This window comes from Apium graveolens, chromosome 11, assembly GCF_009905375.1.
Source record: "Apium graveolens cultivar Ventura chromosome 11, ASM990537v1, whole genome shotgun sequence".
NCBI lineage: Eukaryota > Viridiplantae > Streptophyta > Magnoliopsida > Apiales > Apiaceae > Apium > Apium graveolens.
This window is the reverse complement of record NC_133657.1, coordinates 3,474,590-3,484,725: the sequence shown is the minus strand read 5'-3', so window position 1 is coordinate 3,484,725 and position 10,136 is coordinate 3,474,590. Positions and strand designations below refer to the sequence as shown.

At 42.2% G+C, this 10,136-nt stretch overlaps 1 non-coding gene across 1 annotated transcript; it reads left to right on the top strand.

Moving 5' to 3' along the window:
* The first annotated feature begins 8,458 nt into the window (after window positions 1-8,458).
* Window positions 8,459-8,565, top strand: LOC141698829 (small nucleolar RNA R71). The gene has a single exon (XR_012565329.1). It is a non-coding gene; the product is annotated as a small nucleolar RNA R71 (small nucleolar RNA).
* Window positions 8,566-10,136: the final 1,571 nt, after the last annotated feature.

The window sequence follows — 10,136 nt, the reverse complement described above, 5'->3', positions numbered from 1 at the left end:
TGTTAGAGTTACCCACTAATCATGCACAACGTACATGAACCTATGCTAGCATGGCAAGTTCTAAATCTCAAGATCCACCGTCGCTTCACAAGAGATTAACACCCTATCTTATATGTTCGCGACGCACCTAAGGCGAATACGCACAACCAATACTAGATATCATGCAATCATCACACACTAAAGTATTAAACAATTAACTAAAGAATTTCATAATAAATCCGTTGCAACCCCATGATCACGATTAGCCCATAATAGAACTTATCGCCATCATGGGTTCATATGAAATCATGATAATCAACACAAGAAAATAATAACTAAACTAATTATATTAAAACAGAGTATGTCACAAGAGTAAATAAGTCAAAGCAAGAAAACTAGCATCCAACGTTACAACGAAACAAGAATCACAAGAATATATGCTTCCTCTTCGCTGCAGTGTGCTAAATCGGTCTTCTTGCTTATCTCCTTCGCTTCTTGCGCCAACACAATTTAAAACATAATCTCCTTCTTATTTTCTATGAAAACGTCTCAAATCTACTTATATAATAGTCCCATAAAACTCAGATTACATAGAAGTTGGAAGCCAAACAGAAGTAGAAGTCTAAAATAATTCAGCTTTTTCCCCGACCCTGCGCGGCCGCTCAGCATTTCTGCGCGGGCGCGCAAGGCTGCTGCGCGGCCGCTCAGCATTGCTGCGCGGGCGCGCAGGACCCTACTGGAAAAATTCCCGGTTTGCTCCGTTTCTTCGCCGTAATCTGCCCGTTCTCTTCCTCTCGCAATGGTGAACACATGCCAAGGCTTATTCTTGATGATTCCCCCTCCGAAATGCAACTAATACCCTGAAATACATAAACACTAGAAAAACGCATCAAATACACAAAATACTTGATTTCAAGACACCAATTTAAGCCATTTTAAGACGTTCTAAGTGGTATAAAATGCCACTTATCACACCCCCAAACTTAAATCGATGCTTGTCCTCAAGCGTCACAGACTCAAAATAAATAAAAATATGCATGAATGCAATCTATATGAAAATGCAACGATCCCCCTTACTACAATTAACCAACCAAATTGTCACGTCTCAACGAATGCAGTTAGACACTAAAGATCAACAAACTCATGCAAACGGACATACAGCCAGAAACGTGGTGTGTGCAAATGCTTAACAGATATGCTTCGGAACTAGACCAATTACTATGACTAGACTATCCTCAAGGCAATCCTACGATTATACAAAGAATAAAAATTCTAGGCAAAAAGTGATATACAACACTACAAAACTCTAGAGCTTACTACGGAATCGTACTTTTTATTTACACTCAAATGCTTATTTGACCGTGCAATGAGTGAGGTCCACAAAAGACTTATACAATGGTATCCATGTAACGAGCGTTAGGTTAGCGGATCCCAGACTCTAAAAGCCTTAGGTCACTAGGCACAAAGTCCCCTAAGAACTTAATAACTCGAATACCAAAGAGCCCACTCTTGATCAATTATGCAAATTTTTTTTTTTTTTTCTCTGAGCAAGTGCGTTTCGCTCCATCTTGCTCAACCCTAGACTACTCGCATAACATGCGAGCCGGCTACTAGCCAATTGACGCCTAGCCACAACTAGCAACAAATTCCATTTTTACTCCATTTTTTTCTTTTTCATGCCTTTACCACTAAGAACCTATTATCAAATTCTAAGCATAATAAATAGATTATCCTCGAAAATAATCAGATCATAACAACAATCTAGCCCTTAAGCATTCTCTAAGACTTAGTGAAAATACAAGCTTCTAGCATGCATATCAACCTACACAACTTAATATCACTTTAATGCTATCACTACACTCGCATCAATATCACAATTCAGTCGATAAATTATTGCAAAAGGGATCATGGTATATGCATGAGCTATATGATATGACAAACAAATAAAGCTATAAAAAAAAACTTATATGGCAAAAATTATGCAACTATATGAACTAACTATCATGAATATGCAGCTATATGACACACACAAAATATTCCTTAACTACCAACCCCAAACTTAAAATCTTCATTGTCCCCGGTGAAGGTAGTAGAAAGGAACACAGGGTATACCTACTCGGAGTCATCATCATCATCACTCTCAGTGGGTGGAGTATCAGGCGGCGGGTATGCAGAGTCCTCACCAAAAACTGGCCACTGGATATCAGCTCCAAGGCCTCGAAAAGCAGTCCCTAACGCAAGGGTGAGCTCCTGAGCAAACCTGCTCTGCGTCTCATACATGGCATCCATCCGCCGTGAAAGCCTCCTATACTGGGCATCACCCATCCCAGCACCCTCCTGAGCTCTCGAAGAACCAGCCTCACCACGCCCTGGCCTAGCCATAGTAGCACCTCGTGCTGGACGTCCTCCTGGAAGACGATAACCCAGCCCATGCTCCTCAGGCTCACCACCGGTCCACTCCTGCATCTCATTCAGAGTGCCAGAATCTATCGGAGCTGCTGGCAACTGCAACTGCTCATGAGCCGGCCAGTTCACTCCTACTGCTCGGCATAGCTTCGTAACCGTGGATGCATAAGGGATGTTCATATGCTTTGCTCCCCTCAAAAACTTTAGAATTCCTTGGTAGATAAACTCACCAAGGTCCACATAGTATTCCTCATTCAGAATTCCCCACAACAACTGTGCTCTCTCAACTGTGACCTCGTGTGCATGTGAAGAAGGCAAAATATTAGCACATATAAATGCATTCCATGCACGGGCATACCTGTTCATGGCGATCGCCGGAAAGTGACGATACTCATTATTGGCTGGACTGCGGTTCCATACTGTGCCCGGTCGACAGAGAGTCGCACAAATCAAATTCAAGTTAAAATCCTCAGCAGTCTTTTCATTCCAGTTCTCCTCCTCGGGCTTCCTCTCTCGCTGTCCAATCACACGGCGAATCGCCGCAGGATGATAATCAACCGTCAGCCCACGAACTACAGAAAACCCATTCTTTTCAGCCTTCGCGTTCGCGTAGAACTCGCGAACAACACTCATCGGTACTGCTTCGGGTGACTCACAAAAAGCTATCCACCCCTTCTCTGCAATCATGGGCAACAACTCACCATCCCTCCATGATGGTAAAAACTCCCTCTCCTTCAGAATCGGCTTCCCCAACAGCCTAGTGTACTCCTCCTCCGCAGCTCTGTCAGTTAACCGAGGCCTTGCAGCAGTACCCCTTGATGAATCAGCAGTAGGAACTGTGCTGCTGCTGTCAATAGTGCGTGCTCTCTTGGGTGCCATTGATTTGTGAATAAAAGTGTGTAAGAACTGATTTTTGATGTTTATGAGAGGGTTTAAGTGTAAGAAGTTTGTGGGAGATATGTGGGATAGGTGTATGTATATATAGGGTGTGGAGTAGGTTAAATTAGATTAGGAGTGGGGTTGAGGGATAAAATCATGGGGTAATGGGAAAAGAATTCGTGGGTTTATGGGCTGTGATGGGTTTTTTGTGTTTTGTGTGTTTTTTTTTTTCTGAACTGTAAAAAATTTTCTGGAACTCGACCCCTGCGCGGCCGCTCAGCATTTCTGCGCGGGCGCGCAGAGGGTCTCTGGAAAAAAAAAATTTCAGCCCCTTTTTTCTGATTTTTTTGTGTTTTTGGATAGGTTATTAACTTTTAAGGGTTCCTGTAACAACAATTCATGGGTTGCCTCCCACGCAGCGCTTCTTTTTCGTCATTAGCTTGACGTTCCGTACCTTTCTCAAGTAGTCAACAAAATGGCACTAACCACCTCTCGGTTTGCCATGTCCCCATAGTAGTGCTTCAACCGCTGACCGTTAACCTTGAATGCTTGGTCCGAATCATTCTCAAAAATTTTCACCGCTCCATGTGGAAACACAGTTTTGACAATAAAAGGTCCAGACCACCTTGATTTCAACTTCCCAGGAAAAAGTCGGAGCCGAGAGTTGAATAACAGAACTTGTTGCCCTGGCACAAATAACTTAGGATGTAGCTTCCTATCGTGCCACCTCTTCACCTTTTCCTTATACATTTTGTTATTCTCGTACGCTTGCAGTCGAAATTCATCAAGTTCATTAAGCTGAAGCATTCTTTTCTTACCAGCTGCATCTAAATCCAGGTTCAATTTCTTCAATGCCCAGTAGGCCTTATGCTCAAGCTCCGCCGGTAGATGACATCCCTTACCGTATACCAACTGAAATGGTGACATCCCAAGTGGAGCTTTGTATGCTGTTCTGTAAGCCCAAACAGCTTCATCGAGCTTTAAAGACCAATCCTTCCTTGACGGACAAACAACCTTCTCTAGAATGCGCTTTATCTCTCTGTTAGACACTTCCGCTTGACCATTTGTTTGCGGATGATAGGCAGTAGCTACTCGATGATTCACATTATAACGCTGCATCATAGAAGTGAACTTACGGTTGCAAAAATGCGATCCTTCATCACTTATGATTACCCGAGCCGTTCCAAACCTTGTGAAAATTTGCTTATGAAAAAAATTTAGCACTGCCTTTGCATCATTTGTCGGTAAAGCTTTAACTTCGACCCATTTTGAGACATAATCGACTGCCAGCAAGATGTACTGATTATTGCAAGACGAGATAAAAGGCCCCATGAAATCGATTCCCCATACATCAAAGACCTCAACTTCAAGCATCACATTTAATGGCATCTCATCCTTCCTTGACAAATTTCCCACTCTTTGGCAGCGATCACACCTTAAAACAAACTGATGAGCATCCTTGAACAAAGTAGGCCAGAAAAAACCTGCTTGCAGAATACGAGCTGCCGTCTTCTCACCTCCATAGTGTCCACCATAAACCGTGGAATGGCAGTCTCGTAATATCCCCTCCGTCTCACAGAACGGGATACATCTCCTGATGATCTGATCAGCTCCCTGTCTAAACAAATATGGTTCATCCCACATATACCACTTCACCTCATGCAGAAACTTCTTCTTCTGAGCGGATGTCAAATTAAACGGCATTATATTGCTGACAAGATAGTTTACAATATCTGCAAACCATGGTTCTTCCTCCTGAATTGCAAACAACTGCTCATCCGAAAAAGATTCATTGATTAACATCCTATCTTGTGAAGTAGATACGGGATTCTCCAACCTAGAGAGATGGTCAGCTACTTGATTCTCAGTACCTTTTCTATCTTTGATCTCTAACTCAAATTCCTGAAGTAAAAGCACCCAACGAATGAGTCTCGGCTTCGAATCCTTCTTAGAAACCAGATAGCGAATAGCTGCATGATCAGTGAATATTGTTACTTTCGTACCAAGCAGATAAGATCGAAATTTCTCAAAGCCAAAGACTATAGCCAAAAGCTCCTTCTCAGTAGTGGTGTAGTTCAATTGGGCCCCATTTAAAGTCTTACTCGCATAGTAGACCACATGGAAGAGATTTTTCTTGCGCTGTCCCAGAACTGCACCTACCGCATAGTCACTCGCATCACACATCATCTCAAACGGTTCTGTCCAATCTGGTGCTGTAATAACTGGTGCCGTGATCAAACTCCCTTTGAGAGCCTCGAATGCTGCCAAACATTCATCATCAAATTTGAAAGGCACATCTTTCTCAAGTAAATTGCACAACGGCTTAGATATCTTTGAAAAGTCCTTGATGAATCGCCGATATAAACCCGCATGACCGAGAAAACTACGGATTCCTTTCACCGAATTAGGTGGGGGAAGATTTTCAATGACTCCCACCTTGGCCTTGTCCACCTCCAGACCTTTGCTAGAGACCTTATGCCCAAGGATAATGCCTTCACGCACCATAAAATGACATTTCTCCCAATTAAGCACCAAATTAGTTTCCACGCATCTTTTGAGTACGGCGCGCAGATTATTCAAACATTCATCATATGAGTGTCCAAAGACGGAGAAGTCATCCATGAACACTTCGACGTTATTTCCAATCATGTCAGAGAATATAGCCATCATACATCTCTGAAAGGTGGTCGGGGCGCCACATAACCCAAACGAAACTCTACGAAAAGCAAATGTGCCAAATGGACAAGTGAAGGTAGTCTTTTCCTGATCCTCTGGTGCAATACAAATCTGATTATACCCGGAATAACCATCCAGAAGACAAAAATACTCATGTCCCGCCAATCTGTCAAGCATTTGATCAATGTATGGGAGAGGGAAGTGATCCTTCCTTGTGGCTTTGTTCAATTTTCTATAATCCATGCATACTCTCCATCCTGTAACTGTTCGAGTAGGGATGAGCTCATTCTTTTCATTTGCGACCACAGTGATACCTCCTTTCTTAAGTATACATTGCACGGGGCTCACCCACGAGCTGTCAGAAATAGGATAAATGATGCCTGCATCTAGCTATTTCAGAATTTCTTTCTTCACCACCTCCTTCATGATCGGGTTCAGTCTTCGCTGCTGTTCCACAGTTGGCTTACTACCTTCCTCTAATAGAATTTTATGCATACAATATGAAGGACTTATCCCCTTGATGTCTGCTATGGTCCATCCTATAGCCGATTTGAATTCTCTCAAAATCCTTAAGAGCTTGTCTTCCTCACTACCTGAAAGGTCAGCTGAAATAATAACAGGTAACGTAGATGAATCACCTAAAAAAGCATACCTCAAGTGTTCAGGTAATGGTTTTAGCTCCAAGGTAGGTGCTTCCTCTATTGATGGTTTGAGCTTCCCTTCAGCATTCTTAAGGTCAGAAGTACCAAGAGATTCAAATGGTATGTCGAGCTTTCGCTTCCATGGAGAAGCGTTCAGATATTGTAATTGCTCGTTGCTATCTTCATCATCGCTGTCAAAATCCCCCACTAAGGCCTTTTCCAATGCATCAGACATTAGCATGTGATCGAGTTCCGAAGTAACCGCAGAATCAATCACATCCACTTTTAAGCACTCCTCATCTTCTGTAGGGAATTTCATTGCCTTGAATACGTTGAAGGTCACATCCTGATCTTGGACCCGTATAGTAAGTTCCCCTTTTTGCACATCTATCAAAGTACGGCCAGTAGCCAAGAAAGGCCTCCCCAAGATTATGGGAATCTTCTTATCTTCCTCAAAATCCAGAATAACAAAATCTGCAGGAAAGAAGAGCTTATCCACCTTGACGAGCACATCCTCAACTATGCCCCTTGGGTAAGTAATGGAACGGTCCGCCAATTGTAGCGACATGTATGTGGGTTTTGGATCAGGCAGATCCAGCTTTTTAAAGATCGACAACGGCATCAGATTAATGCTTGCTCCCAAATTACAAAGGCACTTGTCAAAAGTTAGATTGCCAATGGTGCAAGGAATGGTGAAGCTTCCTGGTTCTTTCAGTTTTGGTGGTAACTTTTGTTGCAGAACCGCGCTGCATTCTTCCGTGAGAGCAACGGTTTCAAGGTCATCCAGTTTCACCTTCCTTGAAAGAATAGTCTTCATAAACTTCGCATAACTAGGCATTTGTTCCAGAGCCTCAGCGAAAGGTATATTGATGTGAAGTTTCTTGAACACCTCCAGAAACTTCCCGAACTGTCTATCCAGCTTTTGTTGCTGTAATCTCTTAGGAAAAGGTGGTGGAGGATAGAGCTGTTTCTCCCCTGTATTAGCCTCAGGCAGAGTGTGTTCAACAGTAGTCTTCTTTGGTTCCGCCACTTTCTCCTTTTGCTTAGATTCTTCATCTCTAACTTCAGCTTCGACTTCTTTTGCCTTTTCAGCATCAGCTACTTTTCCAGACCGTAAGGTAATAGTCTTGACTTGCTCTTTAGCTTCCTTCCTGCCTGGTACTTCCGTGTCACTGGGAAGAGTGACAGGTTGACGATTGAGCACTGCATTGGCTAATTGACCGATTTGATTTTCCAAGGTCTTGATAGAAACCGCCTGACTCTTGCACAACAGCTTAAGTTCCTCAAAATCAGCACTAGTAGGTGCAGCTGCACTTCCCTGTTGAGGATATGATTGCCTTGTAGCATACTGCTGTGGTTGCTGGAATCCAGGTGGGTTAAACTGTTTACTTACTCCTTGCTGATATGGTGGCTGAATAGCATTCTGATTATTCCCCCAGCTGAAATTTGGATGATTTCTATTGTTAGGATGATAGGTCACTGGCACAGGCTGCTGTTGACGCTGATAATTATTCACATACTGAACAGATTCGTTGACAAGAGAACACTGATCCGTAGCATGAGAACCTGCACAAAGCTCACAAACCATAGCTATTTGATTAACTCCATACGTAGCCAAAGAATCAACCTTCATTGATAGCGATTGGAGCTGGGCTGCAATAGCGGTGGCTGCATCAACTTCCAGAATACCTGCTACCTTGCCTGACGTCATCCTCTGAGTTGGGTTTTGATGCTCATTTGCGGCCATTGTCTCTATAAGATTATACGCCTCAGTATAGCTTTTAGCCCATAAGGCGCCTCCAGCTGCTGCATCGAGCATGGGCCGAGATTGGGCCCCTAAACCATTATAAAAACCAGTGATTACCATCCAATCCGGCATTCCATGATGTGGACATTTTCTCAACATTTCCTTGTAGCGTTCCCAAGCCTCGCACATAGATTCTGTAGGTTGCTGCGCAAACTGAGTAAGAGCACTCCTCATAGCAGCAGTCTTTGCCATTGGATAAAACTTCACCAGAAACTTTTGCGCAAGATCTTGCCACGTAGTGATGGACCCAGCTGGTTCAGAATGTAACCAGTCTTTAGCCTTATCCCTCAGTGAAAATGGGAAAAGCCTCAACTTGATAGCCTCATCAGTCACGCCATTATACTTAAAAGTGCTGCAGATCTCGACAAAATTCCTTATGTGCATGTTGGGGTCTTCAGTTGCCGCTCCTCCAAAAGAAACAGAATTCTGCACCATCTGAATAGTGCCCGGCTTGATTTCAAAGGTGTTAGCTTGAATAGCCGGATGAAGGATGCTTGACTGAATGTCATCAATTTTAGGCCGAGAAAAATCCATAAGAGCTGGATCAGCTTGAACAATACGATCTCCCATGTTTACTGGTTCTTTCTGCTCAGTTCCGGAATCCGAATCCTCAAAATCTAACTTCTCCGGAGTATCAAGAACTTCGTCTTTCTCCTCAGCTGTATCTAAGGTCCTCTTGCGAGCACGAGAACGAGTTTGCATAAACGCTTGCTAAAGTACCTGAAACACAACCGAAAAGAGTAATTAACTACTACGTCCTAATCACTGAGTCCAAATGACCAATGATGGTAAGTACATAAACTAAACAAATACGCCGAGTCCCCGGCAGCGGCGCCAAAAACTTGTTAGGGCGAAATCACGCACTAGTATTCACGCAAGTATACGCGTTCGCAAATAATATAGAATACTTTCTAGTTCGTTCCCTCAGAGACTCAGACTAAGTTTTTGTCTAATTAAACTCACTCACCAATGTATGACTACTTCTCAATGTTAAGATAATAACACCTAAAATTGTTGATTAAATATTAACTATAATTAACTACTTAATTAACCACTTAACTAACACTTCAACTTATCAATAATAAAACACTCATGAGATCACAACTTCATTATTACTTCCTTCTATAGCCATTGTTATTACCTTTAGCATGTGACAGTGATGATATTAATCGATTAACATGAAACTGATAAAAGCCAACTTTCATTGTACTAATACCATTCTACCAAGCATCCACAATTAAGATAGAAGTTGAATAGTCATCAATTATGTTGAGTTCCTATATGTCTACAGAAATTGACAACACAACGATTTAAGCACAAGTTATTCCTTTTGATTACATAGGGCAAATAAAACTGTTAGAGTTACCCACTAATCATGCACAACGTACATGAACCTATGCTAGCATGGCAAGTTCTAAATCTCAAGATCCACCGTCGCTTCACAAGAGATTAACACCCTATCTTATATGTTCGTGACGCACCTAAGACGAATACGCACAACCAATACTAGATATCATGCAATCATCACACACTAAAGTATTAAACAATTAACTAAAGAATTTCATAATAAATCCGTTGCAACCCCATGATCACGATTAGCCCATAATAGAACTTATCGCCATCATGGGTTCATATGAAATCATGATAATCAACACAAGAAAATAATAACTAAACTAATTATATTAAAACAGAGTACGTCACAAGAGTAAATAAGTCAAAGCAAGAAAACTAGCATCCAACGTTATAAT